The 20,325-nt window shown below is 39.8% G+C and overlaps 1 protein-coding gene across 2 annotated transcripts in view; it reads left to right on the forward strand.

The window, feature by feature from the left end:
• Nucleotides 1–928: 928 nt before the first annotated feature.
• Nucleotides 929–20,325, forward strand: part of mecom (MDS1 and EVI1 complex locus) — a 258,236-nt gene continuing 238,839 nt past the window's right edge. The window contains exons 1-2 of one of the 2 annotated variants that reach the window (XM_067450322.1): nucleotides 929–955; nucleotides 1,038–1,103. The gene's annotated coding sequence lies outside the window, so the exon portion shown is untranslated. Of the gene's footprint in view, nucleotides 956–981; nucleotides 1,104–20,325 lie in introns of those variants that run through there. The other variant, XM_067450323.1, reaches the window with a different exon arrangement.

Raw genomic sequence — 20,325 nt, forward strand, 5'->3', positions numbered from 1 at the left:
AATAGACTAATCGAACAGTTTACCTCACTTTATTGAAATAACAGAAATGTATTAGAGAAATAACATTTAAATTAATTCAGACAGCTTACCTGAATAAATCAGGTAAACTAAAAGTCAGATATTAAAATAAAGTGCTCCTTTTGTATCACTGTTCTGAAGAAAATATAACAATCTACTGTTCTTCCACATGTGTAGCTAATCCACTTATGTTTCCTGCTAGCAATAAGGCATTTCAGAATGTTTGTAAACAATCAGCACCGATACTTCCGGGTGGCAGAACACGAGGGGCTTGCCTTCTACTGACCAACTGAAGCGATCCAGAGGGCTACTGTAAATAGTTACATAGTTAAAAACATTGTTGTTGATTAAAGTTGGAACTATGACGAAAGCGTGTTGTGTTTGGGGTTGCGCTGTCAGATATACAGCAAAAGGTGTAGGATTTTATCAATTTCATTCAGAAAGAAGTTAAATCCATATGTGGGGGAGAAGATTAAAGCGAGTTGAGGTCCATCTATAAAAATAAAAAAAGAAGTAGGTTACTGGTTTTTAACCTCTCTTTATTCAATTTGATCTACAGTGGACATTATTCAAAGTTTTGTTAATCCTAAAACAGCAAAGCGCTATATATTATATTTATTCTTTTTGTCCTCATGTAAGCTAAATTAAGTTGTTGTTGTTGTTTTTGTTACCCTGGCAACACGTTTGTCTGCTTTAATGATTTGTTGTATTGTTGCTTATCTTATATTTATATATATATATATATATATATATATATATATATATATATATATATATATATATATATATATATATATATATATATATATATATATATATATATATATAACCAAACTGTTCGAAAGAACCGATTCAATAAATAAGTCAGAGCTCTCGAATAATGCGCATGCGCAATGAGTGAGTTCGTGAGGATTTCATCGTCCAACTGCAACTTGTTGTATCCTTTTTGACTGAGGTAATGTTTACTCTACTGATCAATATATTAAGTTAAATATAATATGCTTAATGACTGAAACCAGGAGTATGTGTCGTCGAGACGTCGACTGCGTTCTAACCTTCGGACATATCTACTAAAGTTAGCTGAGGTGAGTTGATGAACTATGACGTGCGTGGTTTGCTAACTGTTTTATTAGATGCTGTTGTAGATTGCTGTTTGGCTGTAGTTTTGGTATGTTCTTCAAAATAACAATGATGTTTCAAGATGTGTTATAACTCTCATTGTTGTTTGGCTGTAACTTAGTTTTGGTATGTTCTTCAAAATAACAATGGTGTCTCAAGATGTATTATAACTCTCATTTTAACAAATGATTTATAGCAGAGCTTTATCATGACCCAGACAGTTACCACTTTTTGCAAAAAAAAACCAAAGAAAAGAAAAAAAAGACAGGTCAATGCATTACATGTTATTAATCAATCGTAATGTATGTAAAATCAACGTATGATTTTTTTGTAGGAGCATGATTATTAGGCCTTATGTTAGGCCTATCACAAAAGCTGAGTAAATGCTCGCGGTTCTTGTGAGATTTTGTCGCCATCCAGTGATCTAAGACAGTTACTGCACTTAATATTTTAAACTTTACATGTCAAAAAAATCGTGTTACCTTGCTTAAATACGTTTGTTGAAAGGCCTGCATTCCCTTCCAGTCCACATTAACCAAAAAAAGATTATGGCTTAACAGTTTTGTAAACGCCGGTTGGATATATACTCATTTTCATTTATGGTCAGGGGGCTGTGCACATAAGAAGTGTTGTATGAAGTTGCCAGTCCGGTTCAATCAGTAACGCAGTGTTATAAATAAAAATAAAGAGTTGTGCTTGTTCCCGCCCGGTTTCGAACCGAGGACCTTTCGCGTGTTAGGCGAACGTGATAACCACTACACTACGGGAACTGAGCCGTGTCGCCGACAGGATGTGACGTCATTTTTAGTTTAGTACGGGGTTCATGTAGTATAAACGATTTTTGTGAATAAACATCTATCTAGCTAGCTATCTCTCTCTCTCTCTCTCTCTCTCTCTCTCTCTCTCTCTCTCTCTCTCTCTCTCTCTCTCTCTCTCTCTCTCTCTCTTTATGCATTAATGGCATTAATGGTCTGATACTGTGTGCTATTTCGCACATTTACCCTTTCTGAATGATCAGAAAGCCTCTCTGCATTGGTCTGTGCACACATGGCAGGCAAGAAACCACCCACCATGTGGCAGTATACCCTATTTGTATATTGAGATTTAGTAATAAAACAAGTTATCCTAGAAAATCTTGCACACTGATCTTCTTATAGCAAAACCGGGCAATAACTGTGAAGAGAAAATGATTGAGACATTAAAGTAGAAGAAAAGTGCAGCAGAGGATGATTCAGAAAATCATTGAGTACAATGTCAAATGTGTAACAACCACTATACATGTTTAAAATGAGAAGCGTATTAGGTTAACCCAGCCTGATCTGCCGGTGATTTGATTTCGCCCAGCAACAGAAACCTAGAAACCTGTACATTCATTGCTTCATTTCTGAATATTCATTGCTTCTGTTACACTTTTGCAGGAACCAATCACAGACTGGCTTATCCACCTGGCACGCTATTAATGGGTTTAACACGATGACAGATAGAGAAAGGATAGGTCCTTGCCTGTTGATTAAAATCTATTAATTTTGAAATTAATCTAGATTAACATGGCTCATCTGAATTCTGCCGAAGGCTTTCAGAATGTGTGTGTGCTACGCTCTCACACACGTTACGCTAGGGCTGTAATTGCTCACGGTTCGGTTTGTATCACGGTTTTAGGTTCACTGTTTTGGTACGGTTCAGTATTTACTATGTTCAGGGAAAAAAGGACTACTGTCAAATAAAAATAAAGAAAATAAGAAAAAATAACTTAAATTTCCGGTTGAAAGGGCACGCTGGCGCGTTTGGTTGCCGCTCCTCTCTCCCGTTTTTAGTAGTTTCTTTTTATGAGCCAATGTCATTTTATTCGTTCGTAATGTGGAATTATGCATCGCATGCTGGATTACTGCTTTTATCTCTGAGTGCGGTATACTGGAATATACTCTACTGTTGCCTGGCCCAGGACGTACACTGTTTACACCGCTGTGAGGCTGCTGTTGGTGTGGATCCTCCCCGAATGGCTCTCAGGTACACACCTTGCCAGTTGTTGAACCTAAATGGACATTTAGGGTGCTTTCACACCTACCTTGTTTGGTCCGGATTTTTGGACTTTTCAGTTTGGTACGAACCAAAATTACAGGTGTGAAACCTCCCTCGGACCATGGTCCGGACCAAACAGACGAAATTTGGTCCGACGAAAAGAGGTAGTCTCGGTCTGGACCAAACAGAACAAAGGTTCGGTTCGTTTCTTGTGTGAAAGCATTTTCTGTATAGTTCGGACTTTCAGACCATTTACAGGAAGTTCTGGTGTAGGATTAGTGAAAAAACACAGATTAAACTCACAGCACATGCAGTGATGGAGCGCGCAGCATTTTATCCAGAACCGCTTGTGTAGTCATGTCAGCTCGCGTGAACAGCGTGCTCTGCTTGACTATATGAGTTTCAGTTTATGAGACCGCTCCAGTTCATGTGCAACGCAAATGATCACTCCGATGTCTGCTGTATTATTTATTTAAAGGGGTACTTCAGCGCTGGGAAGATGAATCTGTATTTAAACTGGGTCATCAATGCAGTAGAAATGTGAAATTATTTTTGAATTTGGTGTCTTCTAGACTGAGAAATGACAGAAAATGTATTTTTGTCCCATGGGGATGAAAGACTACAATTCCCAGAATGCTTCGCTGCCCTGTGAGGCAATTCCCAACACCACCAACTTCATTACTGTGACTGAGTTAGAGAAGACACTACAATTAAAAACTGAACGTGTCTGTTCAATATAATGAGTGAGTCTCTGCGCGAGTATCACAGCACTGAGCACTGATTGCAGGAGTGATGAGAGCTGAGGTAATCGCGACTACACTCGCGGCATACATTCACAACGCGAGTTCAGTCTGGCGCGTTTCAGTTCATGCCTTTGCAAGCTTAACTTTCATAGAAATGAATTTGAGAAGTTAAAAGACTTACATTGCTCACCATAGCTTCGTTTAAATGATCCTGTCTGCAAGCTGAGCTCTCCCTGCCAGCTGAGTGTAATCTCCCATCCCCCAATGCCGGATTCAAAACATGCGGAAATGGCTCCCTCTGCTGGCTGTAGTCTTTAGCCTCTGGGCAAACATTCCTCCTATGATGCAAATTGACAATCGTCAATTTGCATCATAGGAGGAATTTTTCCAGAAATAAAATGCATAAATCTCTCATCTCAGGGAGATATGAGGGGGGAAAGCACAATAATTTGAATATTCTCCAGGGTTTCTACTGATACAAAGCCATATGCTAATCGCTGAAGTAACCCTTTAAGCTTATTTATTAAATTCAGGCAAACGATGAAACATTTATTAAAATTAAGATACAAAATAAAGCTTTATACAAAACAAATCTTAATGAAGTGGTCAAAATTATTTCTGACTCGATGTCTTTGACATATATTACACATCTGTGCACGTTTCATAATCAATATAGCCTAGATGAAATTTAAAAATAACATTATAATATTTAAACATAACTATAAAATAAAATAAATTGTTCGGCTAAAAAGCCTATCTTCTAGGAGCTCCTCCTTTCATGTCGGCGCCGATCAAATGTTTGCACAACGAGGACGTTCATTTGGTGAATTTGCCTCGAGTATAGTTGGTGCTGCAGATAGTAATGCCATAATATTAACAGTATTGGCAACGATGCGTCTGTTCATTCATTCTTGTCAAAGTTACCCGCTGAATTGACGCACACTGACGTCAGACGCACGTCCGCTAACAAACCAATCAATGTTAAGATGCAGCCCACATAGATGATGATGACAGGAGTCAGTGCGTCATGTAAAGTTCTTTGGTGCGCTGACATAACTGCAATGTGAAAGCAAACCAAAAAGAACCAAATTTCCAAACACAAACTTTGGTTCGGACCTTGGTGCGGACTTTCAGGTGTGAAAACGCCCTTAGATGTCGCGAGTAACATTCGTGCTCTCTGCAGTTATCTTGGAATACTGCGACATAAGCGTTACATCAAGTCATAGTTTTTTATGCTCAATATCAAAAGCTGTCGCCTCCACGCGATTTCTGCGCAAACCCCATAGTGTGCAGTTAAGACCTACAGGGGTTAATTTTCATAACTTATTGGCACTCAAGTGTGCGGAGGTTGATTCGGATTCATCTGCTCACCTGCGTCTGCTGAAATTAGCACTGTTTAACACGCGCTCTGTCAACAACAAAGCCGTTATTTTATCTGACATTATTTTAGAACAAAAGCTTGACCTTGTCTGTTTAACTGAAACATGGCACAAAGAATTTGATGGTCGTCTTTTTAAAGGGGGGGTGAAATGCTGTTTCATGCATACTGAGCTTTTTACACTGTTAAAGACTTGGATTCCCATCCTAAACATAGACAAAGTTTCAAAAACTAATGTTGGACGTTTGATGGAGTATTTCTGTGTCAAAAATACTCCTTCCGGTTTCTCACAAGTTTCAGAGAGTTTTTTTCGAGTACGTGTCCGCTTGACGTCGACAGAGCGGAAGGTCCTTGTATGGGCCGTACGGGCTCTTCTCCCGGTAGGGCGCGCGCGTGACTACAGCGAGAGAGGAAAGCTGCAGATCCAGCTGCAGATCCAGTCGTCCGTGAACACTTATGTTGTTATAGTCTGCGCCGCGCTCCACTTTATTCCTATGGGTGACATCAAGTGACTTCAGTGCTTAAGCACAGCATTCTGGGAAGGCAGCGCTGCATTTGAACCGATTTGAATGCAGAAACGGCGGGAAGCTTCACAACATCGCTTCAGTCGCGTCGCAAAGTGGATCTCCACAGTCACTGCTGTCACAGGACTTCACCAAATCATACCAAAGAAGTGTGTTTTTGACGGAGCGGTCCCAGCGATAAAGGTTCGGTCCTGCTTTGGAAGCAGTCGGTGAGTAAAACTGCTTCAAATGTCTGTGCTGTTGGCTATCTTCACGTGAGTAAACATCAGTAAACGACACGATCGCGTGCTTCGTCATTCAAATGCGCTAACGGTTACTCCATTGTTGTTCTATGTATAACGTTACACTAGTCTGACGTGCAAAACCGTTTTGCTTGCTACTGCCAATGTTTAGTCGCATACAATAGTCCATAAACCGAATCATGTCCTCATAAACTTTTGTGCACGCTCGTCATTCTTTAGCTCCGCCCACACGATACGCCTCCAGCCGCTCGTTTTTTTCCGGAAAGACTCGGTACAGCCTATATTTCTTTTATAAATATAATAAAACTAAAGACTTTTCTGAGATATGAAGGATGCAATACTACTCTATAGGTACTCAAGATTGACTGAAACTGAGTGTTTCACCCCCCCTTTAACAAACTGACTCCGGCTGGCCATGGATTATTTGATCTCCGCGTGTTGCACAGTCAACGGTTCAACTTGTGTCCCGTGTCTGTCCCCAAAACAGACTCATTTGAATGTCTTGCTTTGAGTGTTTCTGCGTCCCTCTCTACTGCAGTTGCTACAGTCTACAGGCCTCTAAGGCAAATAAAGACTTTTTATCTGAATTATCAGATATGTTGTCTTTTCTCTGCCTCAGGTTTGAAAGAGTTCTTCTCCTGGGAGATTTCAACATCCATATGGATATAAAAGACTCCACAATAACGAAAGACTTTTTGTCCATTTTGGATTGCTTTGAACTTAACCAGCTTGTGGACTGTCCCACACATGACAGGCCACATTTTAGACCTTGTGATTACCAATGGTGCATTTGTGTCTCAGTTGTCAACCTCGGACTTGGGTCTGTCTGATCACCGGGCTATCTTCTTTAACATGGAATTACCTGTCACAAACACCACTGCTTCTCGTATTAACTATCGCAAGTGGAGATCTATTGAGCCCACTGATTTTTCAGACTTTATAGACTCTTCTTTAAGTTGTTTCTTTTTCTGATGATCAGGATGATAACGTTTCTGTGCTGAATTCTGTTCTCTTGTCTGGCCTTGACACGCTGGCTCCATTGAAATCACGATCCATCTCTTTTGCACGCTCTGCTTCTTGGTACAATGATGATCTGCGTGCTATGAAGGCTTTGTGTCGCAAAATGGAGCGTAGATGGCGCATATCAGGTTTAACTGTTCATCACCAGGCCTGGAAAGACAGCTTACTTGAATATAAGGCTGAAATTGTTTCAGCTAGATCTGTTTATTTTTCTCAGTTAATTGTCAGCAACCAGAGAAATCCTAAACAACTGTTTCACTCAATCAATAAGCTGCTTAAAAATCAGACCGTCTCTAATGTTCCTGCTTCAACTCACCGTTGTAATATGTTTTTGGAGTTTTTTTAGCACCAAAATTGATAATATACGTAACCACATTGTTTCCACTAATACTTCTGCTGTCTCCTCCTTAAAAATTTCTGCATTTTCTGTTATTTCTCTCTCTAACTTTCTTATTCACGACTCCCAGTCTCTGTCTACTTTGGTTTCAAAACTGAAAGCCTCAACTTCCAGAGTTGGTCCTATACCATCTTGTCTTTTTAAATCATGTTTTGATTCCCTCTCTCCTGTTGTTTTGAGAATCATTAATAACTCTCTGTGGACTGGTGTCGTGCCAGCAGCACTTAAAACTGCGGCTGTCACCCCTGTACCAAAAACAAACAACATGGATTCTGATAATCTGAATAATTTTCGTCCCATCTCAAATCTTCCATTCCTCGCCAAAATTTTAGAACAAACCGTGGCTTCTCAACTGCTTTCTCATCTTTCCTCTAATGACCTTTTTGAGCCACTACAGTCTGGATTCCGCTAACTCCACAGTACTGAAACAGCGTTAGTTAAGGTAACTAAGGACTTGTTAATGGCTTCTGATTCTGGTCGTCTGTCTTTACTGATTCTTCTTGATCTTAGTGCCGCTTTTGACACTATAGAGCATTCCATTTTAATCACCCGTTTTCAGACTGTCTTTGGAGTTTCTGAAACTGCATTACAGTGGTTTAGGTCCTACCTCTCTGATCGCAAGCAATTTGTTGTGATGGGTGATTGCAGGTCTGAGGTCGGTGTAGTGCACTCTGGTTTCCCCCAGGGATCAGTTTTGGGCCCTTTACTTTTTAGTATTTACATCTTTCCACTTGGCCAACTTTTACGAACTCTTGGTCTTAACCTTCACTGTTATGCCGATGACACTTAGATTGATATACATTCAAAACCTGATGTCAATATGCCTGTGTCTTTTCTTTCTCTATGTTTTACTGAGATTAGACAATGGATGTCTGAAATTTTTTTCTGTCTAAACAGTGACAACTGAAGTAATGCTTATTGGTTCACCTCATCAGTTGCGTAAAGCAGAGTCCATAACCTTAAGTGTGGATGGCTCTGCTTTACAATTTCAAACTAAACTGAAAAATCTGGGGGTGATATTTGATGCCAACATTTGACCATCAGGTTCGTAACAGTCAAAGCATAATTTTTTCATTGAAAAAACATTGCAAAATTACGTCCCATGTTGACTTTCTCTGTGGCAGAAAAGTTAATCAACACTTTTGTTTTTTCACTCATTGATTACTGTAATGCATTGCTGGCTGGAGTTTCTAAAGCTACACTGAATAAATTACAGTTGGTACAAAATTCAGCTGCTAGAATTCTAACTAGGACCAGTGCAAGGGAGCACATCACTCCAATCCTGGAAAAATTGCACTGGCTCCCTGTTAGTTTTCGTATTGATTTTAAAATTCTAATGCTCACGGCCTTGAATAATTTGGCCCCTCATTATGTGAGCTTTTAACCCTCTATTCGCCAACACATGCTCTACGCTCCTCTGAAGCTGGTCTTTTAACTGTCCAAACAACACGGTTGAAAACTATGGGTGATCAGGCTTTTTCTTCTTTGGCTCCTAAGTTGTGGAATTCCCTGCCCTCTGAGATTAGGAATGCAGAATCCCTTAGTGTTTTTAAATCATCACTTAAAACATATTATTTTAGGATAGCTTTTATGTGATTCATTTGTCTACTTTGTTGCTTATTTTATTTGCTTATTTTTATTTTATTTTTTTACAGCCTGCAATGTTATGTGTATTTTTCAATTCATATTTTTATGTAAAGTGCTTTGAGATGTAACATTTAAAGGCGCTATATAAAATAAAGTTTATTATTAGTATTATTATAAATACAAGCAGCACAACAAATAAATACTATTGAGAAAAGATACTAATAAAATAAACAATGCTTTTCCGGTTTTTCAGGTAGGTCTAACATTACTTTTTTAGGTAGAGAAATTGAATAAAGTAATCAAATGTAAAATAATTGCCTATTTCACTGTTTAAATTGAAGATTAATCCTTATTAAACTTACACAAGATATTCAATCAAGAGCAGTGAGTGATGTCCTTATCTTCTGTTTGACATTAAACAGACAGCAGTAAAGGCTACTGCCCCTTTAAAGTTACACTGTGTGATATTTTCCCCCATCTAGCGGTGTAAAGGTATATGACCATCCAGTGAATAATAGTTTCAGTTCCTCTCAATTCCGATTTCGTTTTAACTCCTACGGTGGCCGATTTAATCCCAGATTAACATGGCAATCCCCCTCTTCACATTCGACACGGTGCCATCGAGTGTTAATACGCGAAAGGCGAAGCTTGAATTTACGGGTATGTCCCTCTTTGGCTGATGTACTTTCAAGATGGAGGGGCAACATGGCGATTGGCATTCAAACCCCTCGACCCGTATGTACTTTTCAATGGCATATTATAAACTTACGAGAATACTTTATTAGGTGAAAGAATTAAATATACATTAATGAGCACATATATTTTTGAAAGAACTAAGTGTTTTTAGCTAAGAATAAACTTAAAAAGTTACACAGTGTAGCTTTAAGACCTAATGCAGAGATATGCGTCGTCTTTCTCGACTGTATAAAGTTCACTTAAGGCATATTCAGACTATATGTCTGCTTGGATACTCATCAAGATGGACATGTAGACATATTTTAGTGTAAGTTTGTCTGTTCAAGCGCAAGACTTGAAAGAATATTCAATATTTGTGCGCTGTGAAACGTTTGCACGCTCTCTGATGAGTGCACAGAGATAAATCTTGTCACAGTGAGTTCTCATTCGCGTCTTCTGGCTCTACATCCGGCTGATGACGGCGAAACGATTGCTCATATTCGGACATACGGCAGCACTTCCATTCACTGTACAGTTTACAAAGAGAGATCGTTTTGCCCACGTTTTTCTTTTATTATCGCTGTTATCCGATAATAGCACGCGTAACCGTCACCAGAAACACATAAAGCATTATTTTCAAGTTACAACCCATATTATAGATGCGTCATCAGATTTGAGATGAACCGCGGTGCAAGTTGATTTATGAATCATTCAAAACATTTTATTTAATGAATTCATTTAAATTAATTCAAATGAAAGAAGTAGCATGTAAAGATGCTATATAAAATAGTTTATTATTATTAAATAGTTTAAAAATGTGTTAATAGGCTATGGCAATTAAACATTTGACAGAAGCCCTAGTAAAATTTGTTATTAGGGCCCAAGCCCTGAAAGGGCGCAGAGCCCTATTGTTCTTCTAAGGATTATTAGGGCCCAAGCCCTGAAAGGGCGCAGAGCCCTATTGTTCTTCTAAGGATTATTATTATTATTATTATTATTATTAGGGCCCAAGCCCTGAAAGGGCGCAGAGCCCTATTGTTCTTCTAAGGATTATTAGGGCCCAAGCCCTGAAAGGGCGCAGAGCCCTATTGTTCTTCTAAGGATTATTAGGGCCCAAGCCCTGAAAGGGCGAAGAGCCCTATTGTTCTTCTAAGGATTATTATTATTATTATTATTATTATTATTATTATTATCTTTTCGCCTTTTGGGCATTTTTGGGGCCCTTCCCATGCTCGAAAACTCTTGAAACTTTGCACACGCATCGGAATGCGCGGCCAACAGGGTCGGGCAGAGGCCTTTGACCCGGGCGTGGCAGGGGGGCTCAACAGCGCCCCCTTGAAAAACTGGGTCTATATATTAAACACACTTGCACGTACATGTATGAAACTCGGTACACTTATAGATCTCATCGGGCCAAACAACTTCCGCACTCATAGTCATAAGCTTCGCCCAACAGGAAGTGAGCTATAATGGGTTGTTCGGAAAACGCATGCTCTGGAATTTGCGATACTCCTCCTAGACGATTCACCCGATTAGCACCAAACTCGGTCAGCATGAAGTCAAGACACTGAGGATGCTAAATTGCAAGCAACTTTTTGATATCTCAAACGGTTTGGCCGTGGCGAAGAGACAAATTTATGGCGAGAAAAGGGAAACAGGAAGTGTGTTATAACTTCTGCATACATTAATTCATTTTGATGAAACTTCAGCTGTGTGTTCGTTGTAAGAGGCCGATCACATGGATATGACTTTTGTGAGTCAAAGTTATAGCGCCACCAACTGGCAGCAGGAAGTGTGTCACTTTTGTCCCAAGTGGGGGGGTTAGTTTTATCTACATTCACCAAACTCGGTATATATATTGTACATTTCGAGCCGGACAACTTTCTAATTTACAGTCATTAGCTCTGGCCAACAGGAAGTCAGATAATTTGTTTGGAAGATAACAAGAAGTCGAAAGCGAGCTCTGAGTTTTTACCTTCTCCTCAAAAGCGATTCATTCAATCTCCTCCAAACTCGGACAACATGAAGTAAATATACAGAAGATGCTAAAATGCGAACGGTTATTGGATATCTCAAACGGTGTTCCCTTAGCAAAAGCATAAAAAACACAAAATAAGCACACAAGTGCCTGGTTCATAACTAAGGCTATACTCCCACCTGCTGGTTATTCTATATAATCACAGTTTTTTTTTAGTTTTTTTTTCTCAACACTTATGCTCTCCCTTAAATGACCAGTAGAGGGCAATATTGTATAAGTTTTCAAGCAAAAAAACTTGCCTCTGTGTGTGTGTGAGAATGGCTTTCTAGCCTGCTGGGGACTTAAACCTGAATGCACACAGACTCATGGGGACTTCCTAATGGGTACAAAAGCTTATAAATCAGATAGAATGAGTTATTTTGAAAATGTGAAAATGCAGAAAGTTTTGTGTGATGGGTAGGTTTAGGGGTAGGAGCAGTGTAAGAGGACAGAATATGGTTTGTACAGCATAAGAACCATTATGTCTATGGTGAGTCCCCAAACAGATAGTGAACCAGACATGAGTGTGTGTGTTGGGGGGTGGGGGGTGGGGGGGGGTGGATGGGCTGAACTGATAAGAGTTGCCTGCAGCATACTTTAGCATTACTTGTGTGTGTGTGTGTGTGTGTGTTCTTTTTTCTAGCCTGGTGGGGACTTCAACCTGAATGCACACAGACTCATGGGGACACGTGTCACTGATTTCTACAGTGTGTGTGTGTGTGTGTGTGTGTGTGTGTGTGTGTGTGTGTGTGTGTGTGTGTGTGTGTGTGAGAGAGAGAGCCACTCTTCTGTCTAAAAAGATTACCTCTCAATGCTGTGCTTTGGCCTGCATTAAAGGATTAAACATATTATTCTGGGTTTGAATAAAAAAAAATAATGTATAAAACCAGTTTATTTGTAGGGCATTGACAATATTGTTTTATATAATTAGTTAAATAATTGTGTTAATACAAATAATTATTTATAAAAATATATAAATATAAAAAAACATTACTAACAAAAGAAAAAACACATTTAATTGTCTTTAAAAAGAAAATGAAAAAAAGTAGTGTGTGTAACTTAAAAAAATGAGAAGATTAATGCCTTTTGTTTAAGGACAAAAATGAGAACCAATGAGCTACCGGTATATCGAATAACCAGAAGGTAGAAGTGTAGCCTTATTTAGTAACCAGGTTGGATATGTCCTAGGGAACACTGTTTTGAAGATAAAACTATTGTTGTTATTTCAAAACAGTGTTTTCAGACAGTGAAATAAAAACAATGTTCTCTCACTGTTTAGATTTTGTGTCTGTCATTCCCCTCCCCCTTCACTCTCCCTCTCTCAGGATCACTCTGTGTGTGTGTGTGTGTGTGTGTGTGTGTGTGTGTGTGTGTGTGTGTGTGTGTGTGTGTGTGTGTGTATGTGTGTGTGTGTGTGTGTGTGTGTGTGTGTGTGTGTGTGTGTGTGTGTGTGTGTGTGTGGAGGGGGTCTCTCTCACTCTGTGTATGTCGCCTTGTTTCTTGTTTTTCATAATTTAACCATTTCATATCATAGGCTATCAGCAATATCTATCACTTTATTGTGAAAAATAAGTTTAAAAAAATGTATTATATATATATATATAACACTGGTCTTCTGAACTTACAATATTTTGAGCTGCAAAAAAAACATTTGCACATAATTGAAAGTGATATCCTAATACTTTTAATTGTTTTCTATAACATGGGCTTTAAAGAAGGTCATGTGCTGTGTTTGCAAAGATCATGTATGACACCTCTTTAAACTAATTATTTATTGATAAAATGCAAATGGATAAAAAAAATCATTTCACATGATCTTATAAAAGTGGCTGTTTATAATAAACTTCTATAAAATGTTATGCACGCGTATTACTCTTACCTGACACTGATATTAAAATCATTGTTGCAGTTTCTGTGATTTGGCTTAATTTATTTTTAAGAGAAGTGTAAGGATAATACAACTTCAGCATTTGGACAGTATTCTGCACTCATTTTGAAATTGACATTTGACATCACCTGACATAAAATTAAAAAATAAAATGTAATTGATCTCAGAGATGTGACTGTTGTGGTTCCTGGTCATAGCAGCACCAGTTGCTGCAGTTAATGAGGTGAATTCAAATGACTTTGACAAAGTTCCATTATTTATTTTTCCCATATTAAATGCCTATTGGCCTGCTGTGCACAGTTAAGCTGATGCCACCGGGGTGGCGGTGCCCCCGGCTTGGGCCCGTCATCGCTGCTCGCAGCTTTAATTATTATTTATTATTATTTTTTTTACCGACTATTTGGGCATTTTTGGGGCCTTTCCCATGCTCGAAAACTCTTGAAACTTTGCACACGCATCAGAATGCGCGGCCATCAGGGCCGGGCTGAGGCTGGGACCCGGGCGTGGCAAGGAGGCTCGACAGCGCCCCCTAAAGTGGGGTCTGAAAACAGGGTCTATAAATCAAACACACTTGCACGTACATATATGAAACTCGGTACACATATAGAGCTCATCGGGCCGAACAACTTTCGTGCTCTAAGTTATGCGTCAGCCCAACAGGAAGTGAGCTATTATGGGTTGTTCGGAAAACGCATGCTGTGGAATTTGCGATACTCCTCCTAGACGATTGACCCGATCAGCACCAAACTCGGTCAGCATGAAGTCAAGACACTGAGGATGCTAAATTGCGAGCAACTTTTTGATATCTCAAACGGTTTGGCCGTGGCGAAGAGACGAATTTATGGCGAGAAAAGGCAAACAGGAAGTGTATTATAACTTCTGCATACATTAATTCATTTTGATGAAACTTCAGCTGTGTGTTCGTTGTAAGAGGCCGATCACATGGATATGACTTTTGTGAGTCAAAGTTATAGCGCCACCAACTGGCAGCAGGAAGTGTGTCACTTTCAAAATTGCTTTAAATCCCCATCTTATTTTCACCCGATTTACTTCAAACTTCATCAGTATTATGTCAAAACATGGCAGATATAGACATATGAATGGATTCCTGATTCTAGAAAAACTGTTGTCATGGCAACGTGTCAAAGTCTAATAATCTTTTTTGGTGTTTTTGAGACTCTTCACATGCTTGAAATTGCATGAAACTCAACACACACATCAGACATGCTGTCCAGAAGATGCAAGCAAAGATTCAGAAACGGGCGTGGTAGAGGGGCTCAGTAGCGCCATCTTTTGTCCAAAGTGGGGGGTTAGTTTTATCTACATTCACCAAACTCGGTATATATATTGTACATTTCGAGCCGGACAACTTTCTAATTTACAGTCATTAGCTGTGACCGACAGGAAGTCAGATAATTTGGTTGGAAGATAACAAGAAGTCGAAAGCGAGCTCTGAGTTTTTACCCTCTCCTCAAAAGCGATTCATTCAATCTCCTCCAAACTCGGACAACATGAAGTAAATATACAGAAGATGCTAAAATGCGAACGGTTATTGGATATCTCAAACGGTGTTCCCGTAGCAAAAGCCTAAAAAAGATAAAATAAGCACACAAGTGCCTGGTTCATTAATAAGGCTATACTCCCACCTGCTGGTTATTCTATATAGCACACAGTTTTTTTTGTTTTTTTTTGTTCAACACTTATGCTCTCACTTAAATGACCAGTAGAGGGCAATATTGTATAAGTTTTCAAGCAAAAAACCTTGCCTCTGTGTGTGTGTGAGAATGGTTTTCTAGCCTGGTGGGGACTAAAACCTGAATGCACACAGACTCACGGGGACTTCCCAATGGGTACAAAAGCTTATAAATCAGACAGAAGGAGTTCTTTTGAAAATGTAAAAATGCAGAAAGTTTTGTGTGATGGGTAGGTTTTGGGGTAGGAGCAGTGTAGGAGGACAGAATATGGTTTGTACAGCATAAAAACCATTATGTCTATGGTGAGTCCCCAAACAGATAGTGAACCAGACATGAGTGAGTGAGTGTGTGTGTGTGTGTGTGTGTGTGTGTGTGTGTGTGTGTGTGGGGTGGGGGGGGGGGATGGGCTGAACTGATAAGAGTTGCCTGCAGCATACTTTAGCATTACTAGTGTGTGTGTGTGTGTGTGTGTGTGTGTGTGTGTGTGTGTGTGTTCTTTTTTCTAGCCTGGTGGGGACTTCAACCTGAATGCACACAGACTCATGGGGACACGTGTCACTGATTTCTACAGTGAGTGTGTGTGTGTGTGTGTGTGTGTGTGTGTGTGTGTGTGTGTGTGTGTGTGTGTGTGTGTGTGTGTGTGTGTGTGTGTGTGTGTGTGTGAGAGAGAGAGCCACTCTTCTGTCTAAAAAGATTACCTCTCAATGCTGTGCTTTGGCCTGCATTAAAGGATTAAACATATTATTCTGGGTTTGAATAAAAAAAATCATGTATAAAACCAGTTTATTTGTAGGGCATTGACAATATTGTTTTATATAATTAGTTAAATAATTGTGTTAATACCAATAATTATTAATAAAAATATATAAATATAAAAAAACATTACTAACAAAAGAAAAAACACATTTAATTGTCTTTAAAAAGAAAAGGAAAAAATAAGTAGTGTGTGTAACTTAAAAATGAGAAGATTAATGCCTTTTGTTTAAGGACAAAAATGAGAACCAATGAGCTACCGGCATATAGAATAACCAGAAGGTGAGAGTGTAGCCTTATTTGGTAACCAGGTTGGATGTGTCCTAGGAACACTGTTTTGAAGATAAAACTATTGTTGTTATTGCAAAACAGTGAAATAAAAACAATGATCTCTCACTGTTTAGATTTTGTGTCTGTCATTCCCCTTCCCCCTCACTCTCCCTCTCTCAGGATCACTCTGTGTGTGTGTGTGTGTGTGTGTGTGTGTGTGTGTGTGTGTGTGTGTGTGTGTGTGTGTGTGTGTGTGTGTGTGTGTGTGTGTGTGTGTGTGTGTGTGTGGAGGGGGTCTCTCTCACTCTGTGTGTCGCCTTGTTTCTTGTTTTTCATAATTTAACCATTTCATATCATAGGCTATCAGCAATATCTATCACTTTATTGTGAAAAATAAGTTTTAAAAAATGTATTATATATATATTGAGCTGCAAAAAATACATTTGCACATAATTGAAAGTGATGTCCTAATACTTTTAATTGTTTTCTATAACATGGGCTTTAAAGAAGGTCATGCGCTGTGTTTGCAAAGATCACGTATGACACCTCTTTAAACTAATTATTTATTGATAAAATTCAAATGGATAAAAAAAAAAAAAAAATTCACATGATCTTATAAAAGTGGCTGTTTATAATAAACTTCCATAAATTTTATGCACGCATATTACTCTTACCTGACACTGATATTAAAATCATTGTTGCGGTCTCTGTGATTTGGCTTAATTTATTTTTAAGAGAAGTGTAAGGATAATACAACTTCAGCATTTGGACAGTATTCTGCACTCATTTGAAATTGACATTTGACATCACCTGAAATAAAATTAAAGAATAAAATGTAATTGATCTCAGAGATGTGAGTGTTGTGGTTCCTGGTCATAGCAGCACCAGTTGCTGCAGTTAATGAGGTGAATTCAAATGAATTTGACATAGTCCCATTATTTATTTTTTTCCCATATTAAATGCCTATTGCCTACTGTGCACAGTTAAGCTGATGCCACCGGGGTGGCGGTGCCCCCGGCTTGGGCCCGTCATCGCTGCTCGCAGCTTTAATTATTATTATTATTATTATTATTATCTTTTCGCCTTTTGGGCATTTTTGGGGCCCTTCCCATGCTCGAAAACTCTTGAAACTTTGCACACGCATCGGAATGCGCGGCCAACAGGGTCAGGCAGAGGCCTTTGACCCGGGCGTGGCAGGGGGGCTCAACAGCGCCCCCTTGAAAAACAGGGTCTATATATTAAACACACTTGCACGTACATGTATGAAACTCGGTACACTTATAGATCTCATCGGGCCAAACAACTTCCGCACTCATAGTCATAAGCTTCGCCCAACAGGAAGTGAGCTATAATGGGTTGTTCGGAAAACGCATGCTCTGGAATTTGCGGTACTCCTCCTAGACGATTCACCCGATCAGCACCAAACTCGGTCAGCCTGAAGTCAAGACACTGAGGATGCTAAATTGTGAGCAGCTTTTTGATATCTCAAACGGTTTGGCTTTGGCGAAGAGACAAATTTATGGCGAGAAAAGGGAAACAGGAAGTGTGTTATAACTTTTGCATACATTAATTCATTTTGATGAAACTTCAGCTGTGTGTTCGTTGTAAGAGGCCGATCACATGGATATTACTTTTGTGAGTCAAAGTTATAGCGCCACCAACTGGCAGCAGGAAGTGTCACTTTTGTCCAAAGTGGGGGGTTAGTTTTATCTACATTCACCAAACTCGGTATATATATTGTACTTTTCGAGCCGGACAACTTTCTAATTTACAGTCATTAGCTCTGACCAACAGGAAGTCAGATAATTTAGTTGGAAGATAACAAGAAGTGGAAAGCGAGCTCTGAGTTTTTACCTTCTCCTCAAAAGCGATTCATTCAATCTCCTCCAAACTCGGACAACATGAAGTAAATATACAGAAGATGCTAAAATGTGAACGGTTATTGGATATCTCAAACGGTGTTCCCGTAGCAAAAGCCTAAAAAACACAAAATAAGCACACAAGTGCCTGGTTCATAAATAAGGCTATACTCCCACCTGCTGGTTATTCTCTATATCACACTGTTTTTTTGTTTTTGTTTTTTTTCAACACTTATGCTCTCACTTAAATGACCAGTAGAGGGCAATATTGTATAAGTTTTCAAGCAAAAAACCTTGCCTCTGTGTGTGTGTGAATGATTTTCTAGCCTGGTGGGGACTTAAACCTGAATGCACACAGACTCATGGGGACTTCCCAATGGGTACAAAAGCTTATAAATCAGACAGAATGAGTTCTTTTGAAAATGTAAAAATGCTTGAAGTTTTGTGTGATGGGTAGGTTTAGGGGTAGGAGCAGTGTAGGGGGACAGAATATATGGTTTGTACAGCATAAAAACCATTACGTCTATGAGTCCCCAAAAAGATTGTGAACTAGACGTGTGTGTGTGTGTGTGTGTGTGTGTGTGTGTGTGTGTGTGTGTGTGTGTGTGTGTGTGTGTGTGTGTGTGTGTGTGTGTGTGTGTGTGTGTGTGTGTGTGTGTGTGTGTGTGGAGAGAAAGGGAGGGGGGCTGATTTCTACCTTCAGCTTACTACAGTGTGTCTGTGTGTGTGTGTGTGTGTGTGTGTGTGTGTGTGTGTGTGTGTGTGTGTGTGTGTGTGGAGAGGGGGGAGGGGGAGGGGGGGGGGCTGATTTCGAACTTCAGCTTACTACTGTGTGTGTGTGTGTGTGTGTGTGTGTGTGTGTGTGTTGTTCTAGCCTGGTGGGGACTTCAACCTGAATGCACACAGACTCATGGGGACTTCCCAATGGGTACAGAAGCTTATAAATCAAACAGAAGGAGTTCTTTTGAAAAGGTGAAAATGCAGAAATGTGTGTGATGGGTAGGTTTAGGGGCAGGTCTCTCTCTCTCTCTCTCTCTCTCTCTCTCTCTCTCTCTCTCTCTCTCTCTCTCTCTCTCTCTCTCTCTCTCTCTCTCTCTCTCTCTCTCTCTCTCTCTCTCTCTCTGTGTGTGTGTGTGTGTGTGTGTGTGTGTGTGGGGAGGGAGTCTCTCTCACTCTGTGTGTGTCACCTTGTTAGGGCCCAAGCCCTGAAAGGGCGCAGAGCCCTATTGTTCTTCTAAGGATTATTATTAGGGCCCAAGCCCTGAAAGGGCGCAGAGCCCTATTGTTCTTCTAAGGATTATTATTATTATTATTATTATTATTATTATCTTTTCGCCTTTTGGGCATTTTTGGGGCACTTAACGTGCTCGAAAACTCTTGAAACTTTGCACACACATCGGAATGCGCGGCCAACAGGGTCGGGCAGAGGCCTTTGACCCGGGCGTGGCAGGGGGGCTCAACAGCGCCCCCTTGAAAAACAGGGTCTATATATTAAACACACTTGCACGTACATGTATGAAACTCGGTACATTTATAGATCTCATCGGGCCAAACAACTTCCGCACTCATAGTCATAAGCTTTGCCCAACAGGAAGTGAGCTATAATGGGTTGTTCGGAAAACGCATGCTCTGGAATTTGCGATACCCCTCCTAGACGATTCACCCGATCAGCACCAAACTCAGTCAGCATGAAGTCAAGACACTGAGGATGCTAAATTGCGAGCAACTTTTTGATATCTCAAACGGTTTGGCCGTGGCGAAGAGACGAATTTATGGCGAGAAAAGGGAAACAGGAAGTGTGTTATAACTTTTGCATACATTAACTCATTTTGATGAAACTTCAGCTGTGTGTTCGTTGTAAGAGGCCGATCACATGGATATGACTTTTGTGAGTCAAAGTTATAGCGCCACCAACTGGCAGCAGGAAGTGTCACTTTTGTCCAAAGTGGGGGGGTTAGTTTTATCTGCATTCACCAAACTCGGTATATATATTGTACATTTCGAGCCGGACAACTTTCTAATTTACAGTCATTAGCTCTGACCAACAGGAAGTCAGATAATTTGGTTGGAAGATAACAAGAAGTGGCAAAGCGAGCTCTGAGTTTTTACCTTCTCCTCAAAA

Source organism: Pseudorasbora parva, chromosome 8 (assembly GCF_024679245.1).
Source record: "Pseudorasbora parva isolate DD20220531a chromosome 8, ASM2467924v1, whole genome shotgun sequence".
Taxonomy (NCBI): domain Eukaryota; kingdom Metazoa; phylum Chordata; class Actinopteri; order Cypriniformes; family Gobionidae; genus Pseudorasbora; species Pseudorasbora parva.